Source organism: Arachis ipaensis, chromosome B8, assembly GCF_059453495.1.
Source record: "Arachis ipaensis isolate K30076 ecotype BB chromosome B8, ASM5945349v1, whole genome shotgun sequence".
NCBI lineage: Eukaryota > Viridiplantae > Streptophyta > Magnoliopsida > Fabales > Fabaceae > Arachis > Arachis ipaensis.
This window is the reverse complement of record NC_142443.1, coordinates 15,144,279-15,167,692: the sequence shown is the minus strand read 5'-3', so window position 1 is coordinate 15,167,692 and position 23,414 is coordinate 15,144,279. Positions and strand designations below refer to the sequence as shown.

Here is a 23,414-nt window from a genome sequence, read left to right as displayed (position 1 = left end):
CTTGTAAATCTCAGTCAGGCGGATATAGAAAGGTTATGGAGTTTTCGAATATAAATAATAAATAGATAGAAACTAAGGATAGAAACACTTATGTAATTCATTGGTGAGAATTTTAGATAAGCGTATGGAGATGCAATCGTTCCTCTGAACCTCTGCTTTCCTGCTATCTTCATCCAATCAGTCTTACTCCTTTCCATGGCTGGCTTTATGTAATGTATTACCATTGTCAATGGCTACTTTCGATCATCTCTCGAGAAAATGGTCCTATGCCCTGTCACGGCACGGCTAATTGTCTGGAGGCATCACCGTTGTCAATGGTTACATCTTATCCTCTTGTGAAAATGGTCCAGATGCTCTGTCACAGCACGGCTAATCATCTTGAGGTTCTCGATCATACTGGAATAGGATCCATTGATCCTTTTGCGTCTGTCACTACGCCCAGCACTCGCGAGTTTGAAGTACGTCACAGTCATTCAATCACTGAATCCTACTCGGAATACCACAGACAAGGTTTAGACTTTCCGGATTCTCATGAATGCCGCCATCAATCTAGCTTACACCACGAGGATTCTGATTAAGAGATCCAAGAGATATTCATTCTGCCTTGTTTGCATGTAGAACAGAAGTGGTTGTCAGGCACGCGTTCATAAGTGAGAATGATGATGAGTGTCACATAATCATCACATTCATCATGTTCTTGGGTGCGAATGATTATCTTAGAAGCGGAATAAGTTGAATTGAATGGAAAAACAGTAGTACTTTGCATTAATCTTTGAGGAACAGCAGAGCTCCACACCTTAATCTATAAAGTGTAGAAACTCTACCGTTGAAAATACATAAGTGATAATGGAGTTCATTGGTCTCGGCCCCAGAGGGGAACCAGAGTAACCAAGACTGTGAATACAATGATAAAAAGTTCTATATATACTAAACTAGTTACTAGGGTTTACAAAAGTAAGTAATTGATGCATAAATCCACTTCTGGGGCCTACTTGGTGTGTGCTTGGGCTGAGCTTTGAATGTTACACGTGCAGAGGCTCTTTCTGGAGTTGAACGCCAGCTTTTGTGCCAGTTTGGGCGTTGAACTCCACTTTGCAACTTCTTTCTGGCGCTGGACGCCAGAATTGGGCAGAGAACTGGCGTTGAACGCCAGTTTACGTCGTCTAAACTCGGGCAAAGTATGGACTATTATATGTTTCTGGAAAGCCCTGGATGTCTACTTTCCAACGCAATTGGAAGCATGCCATTTTGAATTCTGTAGCTCCTGAAAATCTACTTTGAGTGCAGGGAGGTCAGAATCCAACAGCATCAGCAGTCCTTCTTCAACCTCTGAATCTGATTTTTGCTCAAGTCCCTCAATTTCAGCCAGAAAATATCTGAAATCACAGAAAAACACACAAACTCATAGTAAAGTCCAGAAATGTGAATTTAACATAAAAACCAATAAAAACATCCCTAAAAGTAACTAGATTCTACTAAAAACATACTAAAAACAATGCCAAAAAGCGTATAAATTATCCGCTCATCACAACACCAAATTTAAATTGTTGCTTGTCCCCAAGCAACTGAAAATCAAATAGGATAAAAAGAATAGAATATACTATAAATTCCAAACTATCAATGAAACATAGCTCCAATTAGATGAGCGGGACTTATAGCTTTTTGCCTCTTGAATAGTTTTGGCATCTCACTCTATCCATTGAAGTTCAGAATGATTGGCTTCTATAGGAACTCAGAGTTCAGATAGTGTTATTGATTCTCCTAGTTCAGTATGATGATTCTTGAACACAGCTAATTTATGAGTCTTGGCCGTGGCCCTAAGCATTTTGTTTTCCAGTATTACCACCGGATATATAAATGCCACAGACACATAATTGGGTGAACCTTTTCAGATTGTGACTCAACTTTGCTAAAGTCCTCAATTAGAGGTGTCCAGGGTTCTTAAGCACACTCTTTTTTTTCTGCTTTGGACCTTGACTTTAACCGCTCAGTCTCAAGTTTTCACTTGACACCTACACGCCACAAGCACATGGTTAGGGACAACTTGGTTTAGCCGCTTAGGCAAGGATTTTATTCCTTTAGGCCCTCCTATCCACTGATGCTCAAAGCCTTGGGATCCTTTTTATTTTCCCTTGCCTTTTGGTTTTAAGGGTTATTGGCTTTTTGCTCTTGCCTTTTGGTTTTAAGAGCTATTGGCTTTTTCTGCTTGCTTTTTCTTTCTATTTTTTTCGCTTTTTTTTCTTTTTTTTTTTCTTCAAGCTTTGTTTTTTTTTTTTTGCTACTTTTTCTTGCTTCAAGAATCATTTTTATGATTTTTCAGATTATCAAATAGCATGTCTCCTTGTCATCATTCTTTCAAGAGCCAACATTTTTAACATTCTTAAACAACAACTTCAAAAGACATATGCACTATTCAAGCATACATTCAGAAAACAAGAAGCATTGTCACCACATCAATATAATTAAACTAAGTTCAAGGATAAATTCGAAACTCATGTACTTCTTGTTCTTTTGAGTTAAAACAGTTTTTAAGAGAGGTGATGGATTCATAGGACATTCATAACTTTAAGACAAAGTTACTAACTACTAATGATCATGTGATAAAGACACAAACATGGATAAGCACTTAACATAGAAAACGAAAAACAGAAGAAATAAGAACAAGGAATGAATCCACCTTAGTGATGATGGCGTTTCCTTCTTGAGGAACCAATGATGTCCTTGAGCTCTTCTATGTCTCTTCCTTGTCTTTGTTGCTCCTCCCTCATTGCTTTTTGATCTTCTCTTATTTCATGAAGGATGATGGAGTGCTCTTGATGTTCCACCCTTAGTTGTCCCATGTTGGAACTCAGTTCTCCTAGGGAGGTATTGATTTGCTCCCAATAGTTCTGTGGAGGAAAGTACATCCCTTGAGGCATCTCAGGGATTTCTTGATGATGAGCTTCTTTTGGTTGCTCCATCCTCTTCTTGGTGATGGGCTTGTCCTCATTAATGAGGATATCTCCCTCTATGTCAATCCCAACCGAATTGCATAGGTGGCAAATGAGGTGGGGAAAGGCTAACCTTGCCATAGTGGAGGATTTGTCAGCCACCTTGTAGAGTTCTTGAGGTATAATCTCATGAACTTCCACCTCTTCTCCAATCATGATGCTATGGATCATGATGGCCCGGTCTATGGTAACTTCAGACCGGTTGCTAGTGGGAATGATTGAGCATTGAATAAACTCCAACCATCCTCTAGCTACAGGCTTAAGGTCCAATCTTCTTATTTGAACCGGTTTGCCTTTGGAGTCAATCTTCCATTGAGCTCCTTCTACACATATGTCCATAAGGACTTGGTCCAACCTTTGATCAAAGTTGACTCTCCTTGTGTAGGGGCGTGCATCTCCTTGCATCATGGGCAAGTTAAACGCCAACCTCACATTTTTCGGACTAAAATCTAAGTATTTCCCCCGAACCATGGTGAGATAATTCTTTGGGATCGGGTTCTTACTTTGATCATGGTTCCTAGTGATCCATGCATTAGCATAGAACTCTTGAACCATTAGGATGCCGACTTGTTGGATGGGGTTTGTTAGAACTTCCCAACCTCTTCTTTGGATTTCATGTCGGATCTCCAGATACTCATTCCTCTTGAGTTTGAAAGGGACCTCGGGGATCACCTTCTTCATGGTCACAACATCATAGAAGTGGTCTTGATGGGCTTTAGAGATGAACCTTTCCATCTCCCATGACTCGGAGGTGGAAGCTTTTGCCTTCCCTTTTCCTTTTCTAGAGGATTCTCCGGTCTTAGGTGCCATCAATGGTAATGGAAAAACAAAAAGATTATGCTTTTACCACACCAAACTTAGAATATTGCTCGCCCTCGAGCAAGAAAAGAAAGAAGAGAAGAAGAAGAAGAAGAAGAAAATATGGTAGAGAGGGAGAATGATGGATTCGGCCAAGAAGAGAAGAGAGGGTTGTGTTGTGTGATTTGGAGGAAGAATGGAAGGATTTATATAGGGAAGGGAGGGTGGGTTGGGTTCGGCCATTTAGGGAGGGTTTGGGTGGGAAAGTGATTTTGAATTTTGAAGGTAGGTGGAGTTTATGAGGTAGGTTTATGGGGAAGAGTGGATGGATGTGAGTGGTGAGGGTGGTGATGGGGAAGAGAGATTGAGGTGATTGTGTGAAAGAGGGGTGAGAAGAAGTGAGTGGAGGTAGGTGGGGATCCTGTGGGGTCCATAGATCCTGAGGTGATCCTGTGGGGTCCACAGATCCTGAGGTGTTCAAGGATTTACAACCTTGCACCAAATTGGGCATGTAAAATGCCCTTGCACACAACTCTGGGCGTTCAGCGCCAGGTTGGTGCCCATTTTGGGCGTTCAGCGCCCATTTGTTGCCCATTTCTGGCGTTGAACGCCAGAACCATGCTTGTTCTGGGCGTTCAGCGCCAGCTCTTCTCCAGGGTGCAATTTTGGCGTTCAGCGCCCAGATGCTGCCCATTTTGGGCGTTCAGCGCCCAGATACTGCCCATTTTGGGCGTTCAGCGCCAGAACCATCCTCTGTTCTGACGTTGAACGCCAGACAGGTGCTTCCTCCAGGGTGTGATTTTTCTTCCGCTGTTTTTGATTCAGTTTTCAATTTTTTTGTAGTTTTTGTGACTCCACATGATCATCAACCTAATAAAACATGAAAGAACAAGAAAAATAAAATTAGATAAAAATTGGGTTGCCTCCCAACAAGCGCTTCTTTAATGTCAATAGCTTGACAGTGGGCTCTCATGGAGCCTTACAGATGTTCAGAGCATTGTTGAGACTCCCCAACACCAAACTTAGAGTTTGGATATGGGAGTTCAACACCAAACTTAGAGTTTGGTTGTGGCCTCCCAACACCAAACTTAGAGTTTGACTGTGGGGGCTCTGGTTGACTCTGTTTTGAGAGAAGCCTGTTATGCTTCCTCTCCATGTTTACAGAGGGATAACCTTGAGTTGTAAACACAAGGGAGTCCCCATTCAATTGAAGGACTAATTCACCTCTGTCAACATCAATTACAGCTCTTGCTGTGGCTAGGAAGGGTCTTCCAAGGATGATGGATTCATCCTCTTCCTTTCCAGTGTCTAGGACTATGAAATCAGCAGGGATGTAAAGGCTTTCAACATTTACTAACACGTCCTCTACTTGTCCATAAGCCTGTTTTCTTGAATTGTCTGCCATCTCTATTGAGATTTTAGCAGCTTGCACCCCATAGATTCCCAGTTTCTCTATTACAGAGAGGGGCATGAGGTTTATCCCTGAACCGAGGTCACACAGAGCTTTAAAGATCATGGTGCCTATGGCACAAGGTATTAGAAACTTTCCAGGATCCTATTTCTTCTGAGGCAACCTCAGTTGATCCAGATCACTCAGTTCATTGGTGAACAAGGGAGGTTCATCTTCCCAAGTCTCATTACCAAATAAATTGTCATTCAGCTTCATGATTGCACCAAGGTACTTGGAAACTTGCTCTTCAGTGACATCCTCATTCTCTTCAGAAGAAGAATACTCATCAGAGCTCATGAATGGCATAAGGAGGTTCAATGGAATCTCTATGGTCTCTAGGTGAGCCTCAGATTCCTTTGGTTCCTCAGAGGGAAGCTCCTTGTTGATCACTGGACGTCCCAGGAGGTCTTCCTCCTTGGGATTCACGTCCTCTCCCCCCTTTACAGGTTTGGCCATGGTGGTCAATTCAATGGCCTTGCATTCTCCTTTTGGATTTTCTTCTGTATTGCTTGGGAGAATACTAGGAGGGATTTCAGTGACCCTTTTACTCAGCTAGCCCACTTGTGCCTCCAAATTTCTAATGGAGGACCTTGTTTCATTTATGAAACTCAGAGTGGCCTTAGATAGATCAGAGACTAAGTTTGCTAAATTAGAGGAATTTTGTTCAGAGTTCTCTGTCTTTTGCTGAGTGGATGATGGAAAAGGCTTGCTATTGCTAAACCTATTTCTTCCACCATTATTAAAGCCTTGTTGAGGCTTTTGATCCTTCCATGAGAGATTTGGGTGATTTCTCCATGATGGATTATAGGTATTTCCATATGGTTCACCCATGTAATTTACCTCTGCTATTGCAGGGTTCTCAGGATCATAGGCTTCTTCTTCAGAAGGTGCCTCTTGAGTACTGTTGGATGCAGCTTGCATTCCATTCAGACTCTGAGAAATCATATTGACTTGCTGAGTCAATAATTTATTCTGAGCCAATATAGCATTCAGAGTATCAATTTCAAGAACTCCCTTCTTCATAGGCGTTCCATTATTCACAGGATTCCTTTCAGAAGTGTACATGAACTGGTTATTAGCAACCATGTCAATGAGTTCTTGAGCTTCTGCAGGCATTTTCTTTAGGTGAATGGATCCACCTGTAGAGGTGTCCAATGACATTTTAGCTAATTCAGACAGACCATCATAGAATATGTCCAGGATGGTCCATTCTGAAAGCATGTCAGAATGACACTTTTTGGTCAGTCCTTTGTATCTCTCCCAAGCTTCATAGAGGGATTCACCTTCTTTCTGTCTGAAAGTCTGAACATCCACTCTAAGCTTACTCAGCTTTTGAGGAGGAAAGAACTTGGCTAAGAAAGCCTTGACCAGCTTATCCCAAGAGTTTAGGCTATCCTTAGGTTGAGAGTCCAACCATATTCTAGCTCTGTCTCTTACAGCAAAAGGGAAAAGCATGAGCCTGTAGACTTCAGGATCTACTCCATTAGTCTTAACAGTATCACATATCTGCAAGAATTCAGTTAAGAACTGAAAAGGATCTTCAGATGGAAGTCCATAAAACTTGCAGTTCTGCTGCATCAGAGAAACTAATTGAGGTTTGAGCTCAAAATTGTTTGCTCCAATGGCAGGAATGGAGATGCTTCTTCCATGTAAATTGGAATTAGGTGCAGTAAAGTCACCAAGCATCCTCCTTGCATTATTATTATTTTCGGCTGCCATCTCCTCTTCTTGTTCGAAAATTTCTGTAAGGTTGTCTCTAGATTGTTGTATTTTAGCTTCTCTTAATTTTCTCTTCAGAGTCCTTTCAGGTTCAGGATCTGCTTCAACAAGAATGTTCTTGTCCTTGCTCCTGCTCATATGACAAAGAAGAGGGCACACAAAAAATAATAACAATAGGGATCCTTTTTACCACAGTATAAAGGTCCTTATGTAAGTAGAAGAAAAGAAGAAGAAAAATTCGAACACAGATGGAAGAAGGGGTTCGAATTTGGGTGAGATAAAGTGTTAGTAGATGAATAAATAAATAGAAGAAGATGAGAGATAAGGGAATTTTCGAAAATTATTTTTGAAAAAGAGTTAGTGATTTTTGAAAATAGTTTTTGAAAAAGGTTAGTACTTTTTCGAAAATAAAAATCAAAAATTTAATTAATTAGTTATTTAAAAAGAAATTTTGAAAAAGAGGGAAGATATTTTCGAAAATTAGAGAGAGAGAGTTAGTTAGGTAGTTTTGAAAAAGATAGGAAACAAACAAAAAGTTAGTTAGTTAGTTGAAACAAATTTTGAAAACCAATTTTGAAAAGATAAGAAGTTAGGAAGTTAGAAAAGATATTTTAAAATCAAATTTTGAAAAAGATAAGATAAGAAGATATTTTTGAAAAGATATGATTGAAATTAATTTTTGAAAAAGATTTGATTTTTAAAATCACAATTAATGACTTGATTCACAAGAAATCACAAGATATGATTCTAGAACTCAAAGTTTGAATCAAAACATTAATTGTTATTGTTATTTTCGAAGATTTGATATAAAAATAAGAAAAATATTTTTGAAAAATATTTTTAAAATTTTCGAAAATAACTAAGAAAAATGAAAAAGATTTGATTTTTGAAAAAGATTTTGAAAAAGATAAGATTTTTAAATTGAAAATTTGATTTGACTTATGAAAACAATTTGATTTTAAAAATTTTTGAAAAAGTCAAATTTAATTTTCAAATTTTTAAGAGGGAAAAAGGGAAAGATATTTTTTTTATTTTTGAATTTTTTAATGATGAGAGAGAAAAACACAAAAAAATGCAATGCATGAAAATTTTTGGATCAAAGTATGTGATGAATGCAAGAATGCTATGAATGTCAAGATGAACACCAAGAACACTATGAATGTCAAGATGAACATCAAGAACATATTTTTGAAAATTTTTATATGCAAAGAAAACATGCAAGACACCAAACTTAGAAATCTTTAATGCTTAAACACTAAGATTTCAATAATGCATATGAAAAACACCATACAACACAAAACACTAAAATATGAAGATCAATCAAGAAGGTTTATCAAGAACAACTTGAAGATCATCATGAATACAATGCATGAATGCAATGCATGAATGCAATTTTCAAAAAATGCAAGATGAGTATGCAGTTGACACCAAACTTAAAAATTGACTCAAGACTCAAACAAGAAACACAAAATATTTTTGATTTTATGATTTTTTGTATTTTCTTTTATTTTTTTTTTCGAAAACAAAGGAGAGATTTTTTTTTTGAAAAAAAAAATTTTTGAAAACAAAATAAAAAGAAAATTACCTAATCTGAGCAACAAGATGAACCGTCAGTTGTCCAAACTCGAACAATCCCCGGCAACGGCGCCAAAAACTTGGTATGCGAAATCATGATTACTCAGATTTGTATTTTGTAAAATTGTTCGTTCGTTCTTTCCCTGGCAATGGCGCCAAACAGGTGCACAGAACCATGGTCCAAACGTAACTTCACAACTTCGCATAACTAACCAGCAAGTGCACTGGGTCGTCCAAGTAATAAACCTTACGTGAGTAAGGGTCGATCCCACGGAGATTGTTGGTTTGAAGCAAGCTATGGTCACCTTGTAAATCTCAGTCAGGCGAATATAGAAAGGTTATGGAGTTTTCGAATATAAATAATAAATAGATAGAAACTAAGGATAGAAACACTTATGTAATTCATTGGTGAGAATTTTAGATAAGCGTATGGAGATGCAATCGTTCCTCTGAACCTCTGCTTTCCTGCTATCTTCATCCAATCAGTCTTACTCCTTTCCATGGCTGGCTTTATGTAATGTATCACCATTGTCAATGGCTACTTTCGATCATCTCTCAGGAAAATGGTCCTATGCCCTGTCACAGCACGGCTAATTGTCTGGAGGCATCACCGTTGTCAATGGTTACATCTTATCCTCTTGTGAAAATGGTCCAGATGCTCTGTCACAGCACGGCTAATCATCTTGAGGTTCTCGATCATACTGGAATAGGATCCATTGATCCTTTTGCGTCTGTCACTACGCCCAGCACTCGCGAGTTTGAAGTACGTCACAGTCATTCAATCACTGAATTCTACTCGGAATACCACAGACAAGGTTTAGACTTTCCGGATTCTCATGAATGCCGCCATCAATCTAGCTTACACCACGAGGATTCTGATTAAGAGATCCAAGAGATATTCATTCTGCCTTGTTTGCATGTAGAACAGAAGTGGTTGTCAGGCACGCGTTCATAAGTGAGAATGATGAGGAGCGTCACATAATCATCACATTCATCATGTTCTTGGGTGCGAATGATTATCTTAGAAGCGGAATAAGTTGAATTGAATGGAAAAATAGTAGTACTTTGCATTAATCTTTGAGGAACAGCAGAGCTCCACACCTTAATCTATGGAGTGTAGAAACTCTACCGTTAAAAATACATAAGTGATAATGGAGTTCATTGGTCTCGGCCCCAGAGGGGAACCAGAGTAACCAAGACTGTGAATACAATGATAAAAAGTTCTATATATACTAAACTAGTTACTAGGGTTTACGAAAGTAAGTAATTGATGCATAAATTCACTTCTGGGGCCCACTTGGTGTGTGCTTGGGCTGAGCTTTGAATGTTACACGTGTAGAGGCTCTTTCTGGAGTTGAACGCCAGCTTTTGTGCCAGTTTGGGCGTTGAACTCCACTTTGCAACTTCTTTCTGGCGCTGGACGCCAGAATTGGGCAGAGAACTGGCGTTGAACGCCAGTTTACGTCATCTAAACTCGGGCAAAGTATGGACTATTATATATTTCTGGAAAGCCCTGAATGTCTACTTTCCAACGCAATTGGAAGCGCGCCATTTTGAGTTCTGTAGCTCCAGAAAATCTACTTTGAGTGCAGGGAGGTCAGAATCCAACAGCATCAGCAGTCCTACTTCAACCTCTGAATCTGATTTTTGCTCAAGTCCCTCAATTTCAGCCAGAAAATACCTGAAATCACAGAAAAACATACAAACTCATAGTAAAGTCCAGAAATGTGAATTTAACATAAAAACCAATAAAAACATCCCTAAAATTAACTAGATTCTACTAAAAACATACTAAAAACAATGCCAAAAAGCGTATAAATTATCCGCTCATCAGCTACATCTCGTCCTCTCAGTGAAAATGGTCCAAAATGCTCTGTCACAGCACGGCTAATCATCTTTCGGTTCTCGATCATACCGGAATAGGATCTTCTATCCTTTTGCGCTTGTCATCACGCCCAGTAATTGCGAGTTTGAAGCTCGTCACAGTCATTCGATCCTTGAATCCTACTCGGAATACCACAGACAAGGTTTAGACTTTCCGGATTCTCATGAATGTCACCATCAATTCTAGCTTATACCACGAAGACTTTGATTCCATGGAATGGGAGGCTCGGTTGTCAGGCGAGGCAACCATGCGTCGTGGGTTAACAATCCAAGAGATATGCGCCCGATCTAAGGTAGAACGGAAGTGGTTGTCAGTCACGCGTTCATAGGTGAGAATGATGATGAGTGTCACGGATCATCACATTCATCAAGTTGAAGTGCAACGAATATCTTAGAATAGGAATAGATTGAATTGAATAGAAAGTAGTAGTAATTGCATTAATACTCGAGGTACAGCAGAGCTCCACACCCTTAATCTATGGAGTTTAGAAACTCTACCATTGAAAATACATAAGTACAAGGTTTAGGCATGGCCGAGAGGCCAGCCCCCCTAAACGTGATCAATATGATCCAAAGGTAAACTAAGAATGCATAAGATGTCTAATACAATAGTAAAATGTCCTATTTCTACTAGACTAGCTACTAGGGTTTACAGAAGTAAGTAATTGATGCAGAAATCCACTTCCGGGGCCCACTTTGGTGTGTGCTTGGGCTGAGCTTTAGCTTTCCACGTACAGAGGCTCCTTTTGGAGTTGAACGCCAAGTTATAACGTGTTTTTGGCGTTCAACTCTGGTTCGTGACGTGTTTCTGGCGTTTAACTCCATAATGCAGCGTAGAACTGGCGTTGAGCGCCAGTTTGTGTCGTCAAATCTCGAACAAAGTATAAACTATTATATATTGTGGGAAAGCCCTGGATGTCTACTTTACAACGCTGTTGGGAGCGCGCCATTTGGAGTTCTGTAGCTCTAGAAAATCCATTTCGAGTGCAGGGAGGTCAGAATCCAATAGCATCAGCAGTCCTTTGTCAGCCTTTTTCCAGAGTTTTGCTCAGGTCCTTCAATTTCAGCCAGAATTTACTTGAAATCACAGAAAAACACACAAACTCATATTAAAGTCTAGAAATATGAATTTAGCATAAAAACTAATGAAAACATCCCTAAATGTAACTAGATCCTACTAAAAACATACTAAAAACAATGCCAAAAAGCGTATAAATTATCCGCTCATCACAACACCAAACTTAAATTGTTGCTTGTCCCTAAGCAACTGAAAATAAAATAGGATAAAAATAAGAGAACATGCTATAAATTCCAAACTATCAATGAATATTAATTCTAATTAGATGAGCGGGACTTGTAGCTTTTTGCCTCTGAACAGTTTTGGCATCTCACTTTATCCTTTGAAGTTTAGAATGATTGGCATCTATAGGAACTTAGAATTTCAAATAGTGTTATTGATTCTCTTAGTTAAGTATGTTGATTCTTGAACACAGTTACTTTTTGAGTCTTGGCCGTGGCCTAAAACACTCTGTTTTCCAGTATTACCACTGGATACATACATGCCACAGACACATAACTGGGTGAACCTTTTCAGATTGTGACTCAGCTTTGCTAGAGTCCCCAATTAGAGGTGTCCAGGGTTCTTAAGCACACTCTTTTTGCTTTGGATCATGACTTTAACCGCTCAGTCTCAAGCTTTTTACTTGACACCTTCACGCCACAAGCACATGGTTAGGGACAGCTTGGTTTAGCCACTTAGGCCAGGATTTTATTCCTTTAGGCCCTCCTATCCACTGATGCTCAAAGCCTTAGATCCTTTTTATTACCCTTGCCTTTTGGTTTTAAGGGCTATTGGCTTTTTCTGCTTGCTTTTTCTTTTTCTTTCTATTATATTTTTTTTTCGCCATTTTTTTTCACTGCTTTTTCTTGCTTCAAGAATCAAATTTATGATTTTTCAGATTGTCAGTAACATTTCTCTTTGTTCATCATTCTTCAAGAGCCAACATTTTTAACATTCATAAACAACAAATTCAAAAGACATATGCACTGTTCAAGCATTCATTCAGAAAACAAAAAGTATTTGCCACCACATCAATATAATTAAACTAACTTCAAGGATAAATTCAAAACTCATGTACTTCTTGTTCTTTTGAATTAAAACATTTTTTTATTTAAGAGAGGTGAAGGATCCATGGAATTATTCATAGCCTTAAGACATAGTTACTAAATACTAATGATCATGAAGTAGAGACACAAAACATAAATAAACATTTAACATAAAGAAAACAAAAAATAGAAGAAATTTAAGAACAAGGAATGAGTCCACCTTAGTGATGGTGGCGTTTTCTTCTTGAAGAACCAATGATGTTCTTGAGCTCTTCTATGTCTCTTCCTTGTTTTTGTTGCTCCTCCCTCATTGCTCTTTGATCTTCTCTAATTTCATGGAGAATGATGGAGTACTCTTGATGTTCCACCCTTAATTGATCCATGTTGTGACTCAAATCTTCAAGAGAAGTGTTGAGTTGTTCCCAATAGTTGTTGGGAGGAAACTGAATCCCTTGACGTATCTCAGGAATTTCTTGATGATGAGCTTCCTCATGCGTTTCTTGGGCTCCATGAGTAGGCTCTCTTGTTTGCTCCATCCTTTTCTTAGTGATGGGCTTCTCCTCCTCAATGGGGATGTCTCCTTCTATAAAAGCTCCAGTTGAGTAACATAGATGGCAAATAAGATGAGAAAAAGCTAGCCTTGCCAAGGGAGAGGGCTTTTCGGCTATTTTGTAGAATTCAAGGGAGTTGACTTCATGAACTTCTACTTCCTCTCCAATCATGATGCTATGAATCATGATGGCCCGATCCACAGTAACTTCAGATCGGTTGCTAGTGGGGATGATGGAGCGTTGGATGAACTCCAACCATCCTCTAGCTATAGGCTTGAGGTCCAGTCTTCTTAATTGAACCGGCTTGCCTTTGGAGTCTATTTTCCATTGAGCTCCTTCCACACATATTTCCCTAAGGACTTGGTCCAACCTTTGATTAAAGTTGACTCTTCTAGTGTAGGGGCGTTCATCTCCTTGCATCATGGGCAAGTTAAACGCCAACCTCACATTCTCCGGACTAAAATCTAAGTATTTCCCCCGAACCATTGTAAGATAATTCTTTGGGTTTGGGTTCTTACTTTGATCATGGTTCCTAGTGATCCATGTATTGGCATAGAACTCTTGAACCATTAGGATGCCGACTTGTTGAATGGGGTTGGTTAGAACTTCCCAACCTCTTCTTTGGATTTCATGTCGGATCTCCGGATACTCATTTTTCTTGAGTTTGAAAGGGACCTCGGGGATCACCTTCTTCTTGGCCACAACATCATAGAAGTGGTCTTGATGGGATTTGGAGATGAACCTTTCCATCTCCCATGACTCGGAGGTGGAAGCTTTTGTCTTCCCTTTCCCTTTTCTAGAGGTTTCTCCGGTCTTAGGTGCCATCGAATGGTAATGGAAAAATAAAAAGCTATGATTTTACCACACCAAACTTAGAATATTGTTCGCCCTCGAGCAAGAGAAGAAAGAATAGAAAAAGAAGAAGAAGATATGGAAGAAAGGGAGAGAAGGTTGTGGTTCGGCCAAGAAGGGGAAGAAAGGGTTGTGTTGTGTGAAAATGAAGAAGAATGGAGGGGTTTATATAGTGGAGGGAGAGGGGTTAAGGTTCAGCCATATTGGGTGGGTTGGGTGGGAAATTGATTTTGAATTTTGATGGTAGGTGGGTGTTCCGAGGGTTACCTAAAACTGGAGGTCGATCTCGGATGAGATCTTCGGTACTGGTCGGAGATGACGTGTCCAGTTGGCTGGTGGCGGCCGGAGCTGTTGTGTCCGACTTGTTGGACTTGCTGCGCTGCTGATCCTTGGCCACCGGAGGGTGGGGGGTACCTGCAAGAGACTCCGATGCTTAAGTTAGCATGGGTATTAAACAGGTTTTATGTAGAATCAGAGTATGAGTTATACCTGGGTGCTCCAGTGTATTTATAGTAGTGTGGGCTGATCTTTCTGATAAGATAAGTTAGTTATCTTATCTTATCTTATCCTGTTTTGGATGAAGTCAGCTTATCTTCAAGGGAACTGCCTTTATCTCTATAGGCTGGGATTGCCTTTGGATTTGGGTCGTGTTCCTCTATTTGGGCCCTTTATTGGGCTTTCCTGTCGATATGGCCGAGTTCTTTGTAACGAAGTCGGTCTGCCTGACTTTAACAGGTCGGTCGCTGCATCGCCGACCATCCCAGGTCGGATAGCTCGAGCCAGGGTATGAACAGTGCCCCTGCTTGAGCTCGGTCTTCTTTGTCGAGGTCGAGTCCTTTAACTTTGGTCCTTCTCGTAGCGAAGCCGAACTCAAGCATTTTGTCGACTTCTTTTGTAGCAGCTTTTGAATGTAGAACGTTTTCTTCTACAAGCGCGTGCTTTTATATCGGTGCTTTGGGAACGTGCGAGGGTTTAATGCTTTTTAATTTTAGCATTAATTGCCCCGTTTCTTTATGTTGATTTTAAAAACCCAGAGACGGTTTCTCTTCTTTCGCCCTTTTCGTAACTTCTTCGCTTTTTTCCCTTCATTCTCTCGCTTTCAATTTTTCTTTGTGTTGCGGCTTTTGATTTTTCTGAAGCCTCTGCCTGGAGTTCGTGGTTTCGCATTTCGGCCCAGCGACGTTTTCTTTTGCTCGTGTCTTCTCTTTTGCTTCGAGGTAGTGATTCCAGATTTCGCCGTCCCTCTTCACCTTCCCTGAAGTCTGCTGCCTTTTCAGGTTGGTACTAACTTTCTTGCTACGGCTTTTAGTTTTTTGGTGAAGCTTTTGCTTTTGCATGTTTTGAAAGTTTGAATCTTTTCGTGATTTTGCATTTGTTTGTCGCTGTAAATGCGTTTTTCTTGGCTTTCTTTTGTGTTCCTCTAGCATTTCCATCGAGGCTTTATACGGTTTTTGTTTGTTGCTTCTGATTTTTTACTATATGATAGAAACTCTGCATTCGTTCCTTGCTTTGCTTGATTGCTTTTTGTCGCATTTCTCAAAAGTTCGTACTTTTGACGTTTTTCCATTTGGCGTGTTTTGATGTTTTGAGAATGCTTCTTGGTTGGCTGTGATGACTTATGCTTCTGGAAATACTTGCTTGTTTGAAGTCTTTTTCTTTTTCGAAAGGTGCTGGGGTGAGAGCTGTAGATTTTCCTGGAAACCTTGCTTTGTTACTGCCTCCAAAGGATGCCCCAAGATTTTTGGTTTGAGTCTTGGGGTTTTCCTTTTCTGTGTGTTCACCTGCATCGTATTGAGTTATTTTCTCCCTTATCCGAGATGTTTTTAGTAATCCCATCTTCTTTTCTTACTTGTAGGATTAGTTGGCCTCATGTCTTCTCGCAATAACATTGTAGAGATGTCTTCCAGAGTTCCCGAGGGGATGTCCGATTGGCTGGACTCCCTTGTTTTGTTGTGTGTTTCTATTATGGATGCTGAATTTTGCGCAGAGCTGAGGAAGCGCCATAGGATTTGTGATAACCGTGCCCGCGAGAGTGATTACGAGCTTGTTGCTCCTGATTTCGATGAGAGAGTTTATTTTTCGACTTCCGTCGAGGGGGAGCGTCCCTCTTTCTATGCTTATGAATACTTCTTCAGCCAATTAAATGTTACTTTCCCTTTTATTGCTTTTGAAACTGACTTGTTGTGGTCCTGCAATATTGCTCCGTCCCAGCTTCATCCCAACACTTGGGGTTTTATCAAAATATTTCAACTTCTTTGTCAGGAGTTGGACATAACACCTTCTGAAACTCTTTTTCTTTATCTTTTTGTCTCGGCCAAACCTGGAGGTTCCTCCAAAAAGAAAGCTTCCTGGGTTTCCTTCAGGTCGGCCCAGGGGCATAAAGTTTTTGCCATGTATGATGAGTCGTTTAAGGATTTTAAGAACTATTTCTTCCGAGTCCGTGCCGTTGAGGGGGTTCACCCCTTTTTTCTTGATGAAAATGATGAGCCTGCTTTTCCTCTGGAGTGGCAAAAGAATGTAAGAGTGCCATGTTACACATGGGAAATGCTTAGTGAGTTTGAGCGGGCCTTTGTAGTTGTTCTTGAAGATTTGTGGGGGAAGCCTCCCCACCTGGACACGAAGAGATTTTTGAGTGATCCATCTTTGGTTCGGGCTGCTTTGGGTACTGTCTAATTTGTTTTTATACTTGCTCCTGAGCTTTGCTTCTCCTGTGTTGTAACTTGTCTTTGATTTTTGTGTTTTTCAGAGATGTCGAAGAATAATGATTCCATGAGGGCCTATAAGAAGGCGAAGAAGGCGACCACTGCTTTAAATATCTCGGCCAAGGCGGCCGGAGAGGGATCTTCTCAGCCTCCAGTTAAACCTCCTATATCGAGTTCTCCCGGGCCGAGGAAAGTAATTCCTACTCCTCGGGTCCGTCTGGCCGATCCTCCCCAATCTTCTATTGCAACTTCCGGCGCCCCTCCTAGTAAAAAGCAAAAAACAATTGAGCCTTTCAACCTTGATGCTCCTGACTTTGATGCGGTTGAGTTTGTAGATCAACAAATCGGCCCTTATGGTGTTCTTCCTATGGACGATGTGTCGCTTCTTCATCATTTTGATTATATCACCCGGAGTGGTATCAAGTTGGCACACATGGGGGCGGCCCTATATCGAACTGCTCAAAGTCTTCCTCTCCATGCCACTAAATCTTTTATGGAGGAAGCCAAACAGGAGTTTGATCGGATGAAGGGCTTGAAGGAGGAACTTGAAGTAAGGGTGGCCAAGTTGGAGAAAGACTTGGAGAATGAAAAGGCTAGCTCTACTTCTCTGGCTGGTTCTCTGAGACTGGCCGAGGACACGGCTATGCGGCATAAGGACAGTTATTTGACGTCTTACCGGGAGGTGTTGCGTCTGAGAGAAGAGTTGGAGAATGCCCGGGCTAATTATTCCAAACTCCAAGGTCATCTTGTTGGCAGTGTAACTGCTGCCTATGAGAACCTGAGGGAAAAAGTTTGGGTTATTGCTCCCGAGGCCGACCTGACCCTCTTTAGCTTGGAGAACGTTGTCAGGGATGGCAAGGTTGTCCCTGATGACGAGGATGAGGATGATGTCGATCCTCCCCTGCAGCCTCTACCAAGGTGTCGACTTCTGCTGTACCTGCCGAGGTTGGTCCTCCCGCTTCTGACCCCGACTGCCAGATTTTAAACCGGGATGATGATACTGTAGATGCCGTTCCTTTCCAGACTTGGCCTCCCGTCTCCTCAGCCTGATGCTGCTAAAAAATCTTCTGACCCTTAGTTTTAATCTTTATTCTGGATATGTAGTTGGCCCGGCTTGTGGGCTTTTTTAAACTCTTTATGTTTTGTTAATTGCTGGCACTTTCCCGTTGCTTGCCCAGCAACTTTTGTTTTTTATGAAAAACAAATGGTAGCATGCTTTAGCTTTTTTGAGATAGGTTTTTGGTGGCCTCTGAGGCTTTTATAACCTTTGTGGATGATATCGCGCTTTCGTGTTTGGCTTGGTATCTCTTTTGGATTGCTTTGTACTTTGTATCTTGAATCTTTTGTGGTTGTGACTAGGTAGGTCTAACTTGATTTTTGGTTCGTTCTCGCTCCGGCTTGTATTTCTGACGATTTGTAACCGATTTCTTCAAGTTAGTCCTCCGAGTTGTTTTCGCAGTCCTTTTCTAAGTTATTTTTGTAATCCCTTTCCTGGATCTTTGTCAGGTCTCTTTCAGGGATTGCTTTGATAACTTTCCAGTTGTATGAGTCCGACTTGGTCTTATCGGTCTCCTTTAAGTTATTTTCGTAATCCTCTTTCTTGGATCTTTGTCCGATCTCTTTCAGGGATTACTTTTATAACTTTTTTAGTTGTAGGAGTCCGACTTGGTTATATTAGTCTTCTTTAAGTTATTTGTAGCCCTCTTTCTTGGATCGTTGTCAGATCTCTTTCAGGGACTACGTTAATAACTTTTAAGTAGTAGGAGTCCGACTTGGTTATATCGGTCTCCTTTAAGTTATTTGTAGTCCTCTTTCTTGGATTTTTGTCAGATCTCTTTCAGGGACTACGTTGATAACTTTTAAGTAGTAGGAGTTCGACTTGGTTATATCGGTCTCCTTTAAGTTATTTGTAGCCCTCTTTCTTGGATCTTTGTCAGATCTCTTTCAGGGACTACGTTGATAACTTTTAAGTAGTAGGAGTCCGTCTTGGTTATATCGGTCTCCTTTAAGTTATTTGTAGTCCTCTTTCTTGGATCTTTGTCAGATCTCTTTCAGGGACTACGTTGATAACTTTTAAGTAGTAGGAGTCCGTCTTGGTTATATCGGTCTCCTTTAAGTTATTTGTAGTCCTCTTTCTTGGATCTTTGTCAGATCTCCTTCAGGGACTACGTTGATAACTTTTAAGTAGTAGGAGTCCGACTTGGTTATATCGGTCTCCTTTAAGTTATTTGTAGTCCTCTTTCTTGGATCTTTGTCAGATCTCTTTCAGGGACTACGTTGATAACTTTTAAATTTGGGCTGACTTTGTCATGTCGAGCCCTTCTAAGTTAAAGTAATTCTCTTTAATAGGGTTGGCCAGACCTCTTTCTAGGGTTTACTTATAACTTGGGTTGACTTGGTCTGACTTTTCAATGTCGGCCAGTCTTTAAGTTATTATTTTAGCATTCCGTAAGACCTCGTCAGGTTATTTTTTGGATCACTTTCGATAACTTCTTACATTATTCTGTGTTCATCTTTGCTGATCTGTAGAAAGTGGTTGTCATTTCTAGATCGTCCTTTGGGTGAATCGCGTTTTCACCTTTATCGGACGGTTGTCTTTATCGTGATCGTGCAGTGAAATTGTTTTTCACTTTCTGCCGATCTGTTGCTTTATAATCGGACGATGAATACTTCAGATTAATGCGTCTTGAAATCTTTGTAGAATATCTAAAATATATTTTATTTAAAGGAAGAGTGCGAGTATATACATATGAGATTGTCTGAGTCTCAACTTGGTGCCTCATTAAAAAACCTTTTTAGGAAAAAGAGTGCATCCAATGATGAGATCTTTTATCTTTTCTAACTGTAGTACCTTCTGAGGTTGCGGGCGTGCCATGACCTGGGAAGCTCTCGTCCATCGAGTTCAGACAGTCTGTAGTAGCCCTTTCCAAGTACTTCTACAATTCGGTAAGGCCCTTTCCAATTCGCTGCCAGCTTTCCCTCTCCTGGTCGAGTTGTTCCGATATCATTTCGGATTAATATGAGATCATTTTCTGTGAAATTTCTCGGCACTACCTTTTGATTATATCTGGAAGCCATTCGGCGTTTTAGATCTTCTTCCCTGATCCGAGCTCTTTCTTGGATTTCGGGTAGCAAGTCGAGCTCTTCTCTCTGAAGTTGGAAGTTTGCGTCCTCATTATAGTGAACTACTCTGGGCGACCCTTCCTTAATCTCTATTGGAATCATCGCCTCCGTTCCGTATGCTAATCGGAAGGGGGATTCCTTCGTGGTGGAATGTGGCGTTGTTCGATATGCCCACAGGACCTGTGGGAGCTCTTCTGCCCAGGCTCCCTTTGCATCTTGTAATCTCCGTTTTAATCCAGCCAATATGACTTTATTGGCAGCTTCGGCCTGCCCATTGGCTTGTGGATGTTCGACGGAGGTGTACTAGTGCTTTATACTCAAGTCGGCTACTAGTTTTCTGAAGCCTGCATCTGTGAATTGGGTGCCATTGTCTGTGGTTATTGAATATGAAACCCCGAACCTTGTGACAATGTTTCGATATAAGAACTTCCGGCTTCTTTGAGCGGTGGCATTGGCTAGGGGCTCTGCCTCGATCCACTTTGTAAAGTAATCTACTCCCACTATGAGAAATTTAACTTGTCCTGATCCCTTTGGGAAGGGGCCGAGAAGATCGAGTCCCCATTTTGCAAACGGCCAAGGCGAAGTCACGCTGATGAGCTCTTCTGGTGGGGCGATGTGAAAGTTGGCATGTTTTTGACATGGTGGACATGTCTTTACAAATTCTGTGGCTTCTTTCTGTAGAGTTGGCCAATAAAATCCTGCCCGAAGTACTTTTTTGGCCAGAGCTCGTGCTCCGAGATGATTGCCACAGATGCCGCCATGTATTTCTTCTAGCACTTCCCTTGTGTTGGAGGTCGGCACGCATTTTAGTAAAGGTATTGAGATTCCTCTTTTGTACAGGATGTTATTTATGATGGTGTAGTACTGTGCCTCCCTTTTTAACTTCTTTGCCTCCTTTTCTTCTGCGGGGAGTGTTCCTTCTTTGAGGTATTTGATTATGGGGGTCATCCATCCTTGGTCCTGACTTGTTATGGCCAGGACTTTTTCCTCTTCCGAGATTGACGGGTTTTGCAACATTTCCTGGATGAGGCTTCTATTGTTGCCCCCTGGTTTGGTGCTGGCTAGCTTTGAGAGTGCATCAGCTCGGGCATTTTGTTCGTGGGGTATGTGGCAGATCTTGTATTCCCCGATTTGTTCGAGTAGTTCCTTGGTTTTATCCAAATATTTTTTCATGGTGGGGTCTTTGGCTTGGTAGCTCCCTGTTATTTGTGATGTGACCACTTGTGAATCGCTGTAAATGTTGAGTTTTTGAGCTCCGACCTCTTTAGCCAGCTTCAAGCCAGCTAATAATGCTTCATATTCCGCTTGGTTATTGGAGGCCAGGAACCCGAACTTAAGGGAGAGCTCAACTTGGGTTCCTTGGTTACTTTCTATTATTACGCCTGCGCCGCTCCCAGTTTTATTTGAGGAACCGTCCACGTAGAGATCCCATTCTGTGGGAGTTTCCAGGGTATCTGTGAATTCTACAATGAAGTCGGCCAGATACTGTGACTTGATGGCCGTCCGAGCTTCGTATTGGAGGTCGAATTCTGACAACTCGACTGCCCATTGTAGAATTCTGCCTGCTAAATCTGTTTTCTGCAATATTCCTTTTATGGGCTGGTTAGTTCTAACCTTAATGGTGTGAGCCTGGAAGTACGGGCGGAGCCGTCGAGATGTTAGGATGAGAGTATAGGCAAATTTTTCTATTTTCTGGTAGTTCAGCTCGGATCCCTGTAGTGCTTTACTAATGAAGTAGACGGGTTGTTGCCCATTTTCGTCTTCTCTGACTAGTGCTGAGGCTATCGCCCAGCTTCCTACTGCGAGATATAATATGAGTGGTTCTCCTTCTCGTGGTCGAGATAGGATAGGTGGCCGTCCTAAGAACTCCTTGAAGTCTCGGAAAGCTTGATCACATTCTGTCGTCCATTCGAACTATTTTCCCTTTCTTAAAGTAGCATAGAAGGGGAGAGATCTTATCGCAGCTCCTGCTAAGAATCGGGATAGGGCGGCCAGTCTCCCGTTGAGTTGTTGTACTTCTTTGACACAGGTTGGGCTCTTCATGTTGAGTATAGCTTGACATTTGTCTGGATTTGCTTCAATTCCCCTTTGTGTGAGCATGAAGCCTAAGAATTTGCCTGCTTCAACTGCAAGGTGCATTTCGCGGGGTTGAGTCGCATGTTATGCTTCCTTATAGTGTCAAACACTTGAGCCAGGTCAGATAATAGTGTATCTTCGCTTTGTGTTTTTATCAACATGTCGTCCACATAGACTTCCATGATTTTTCCGATGTGATCCGAGAAGACTTTATTCATTAGCCTTTGATAGGTAGCTCCCGCGTTCTTGAGACCGAAAGGCATCACGATGTAGCAGTAGTTCGCCTTTGGTGTTAAGAACGAGGTCTTTTCTTGATCTGGTGGATTCATGGGAATTTGGTTGTATCCCGAATAGGCGTCCATAAACGAGAGGTATCTATATTCAGAGGAAGCGTCTACCAGAGCGTCGATACTTGGTAGTGGGTATGGATCTTTTGGGCAGGCTTTGTTGAGATCGGTGTAATCGGTACACATGCGCCACTTCCCGTTTGATTTTTTCACCAAGACGATGTTGTCTAGCCATAGCGGGTACTTGACTTCTCTTATGAATCCTGCCTCCAGTAACGTTTGTACTTGTTCTTCCACAACTTGGGATCGTTCTAGTCCGAGTTTTCTTCGCTTCTGCTGCACCGGCCGAGATCCTGGATAGACCGCCAACTTGTGGCACATTAGCTTAGGGTCTATGCCTGGCATGTCTGCGGCTTTCCATGCGAAGAGATCGACATTATCTCGTAAGAACTGTATCAGTAATTCTTTTGAATCTCCTTTTAGGACCGTGCCGATATTAGTCGTTTTGTCCAGGGTGTCTCCAATCTGAACCTTCTCTACCTCACCTTCTGGGTGTGGACGGAGTTCTTCTCGATGCTGTGCTCCACCAAGCTCAATTGTATGAAACTCTTCTCCTCTGCCTTTGAGGTTTAAGCTCTCGTTGTAACAGTGACGTGCCGTCTTTTGATCTACTTTTATCGTGGCTATCCCTTCTATAGTTGGGAATTTCATGCATAGATGCGGAGTTGAGACTATTGCGCCGAGTTGATTGAGTGTTGTCCGACCTATGAGAGCATTGTAGGCTGAGCTTACGTCGACCACAATGTAGTCTATTTTGAGGGTCCTAGTTTGGTTTCCTTTTCCAAAAGTAATGTGCAGTGATACGTATCCCAATGGTTGTATCGGAGTGTCTCCTAGTCCAAACAGATTGTTCGGGTATGCTTTAAGTTCCTTTTCGTCTAAACTGAGCTTGTCGAAAGCCGTTTTGAATAAGATGTCGGCAGAACTCCCTTGGTCTACTAGTGTGCGGTGTAGATTGGCATTTGCCAGTATAACAGTGATGACCATGGGGTCGTCATGTCCCGAGATGATGCTGGATGCGTCTTCTTTAGTAAATGTTATCGCCGGGAGGTTGGGTGCTTCCTCCTTTCCCTCAACATGATATACTTCTTTGAGATATCTTTTTCGGGACGATTTGGAGATCCCACCTCCTGCGAATCCGCCGTGTATCATGTGGACGTATTTTTCTGGTGTCCGAGGTGACCGTTCAGCTCGTCCATCATCTTCGTCTCTCCGTCTTTTTCTTTGGTCATCATCTCGGG

The 23,414-nt window shown here is 41.3% G+C and overlaps 1 non-coding gene across 1 annotated transcript; it reads left to right on the top strand.

The window, feature by feature from the left end:
* Positions 1 to 6,457: 6,457 nt before the first annotated feature.
* Positions 6,458 to 6,561, top strand: LOC148547282 (small nucleolar RNA R71). Its single transcript, XR_015898952.1, has one exon. It is a non-coding gene; the product is annotated as a small nucleolar RNA R71 (small nucleolar RNA).
* Positions 6,562 to 23,414: the final 16,853 nt, after the last annotated feature.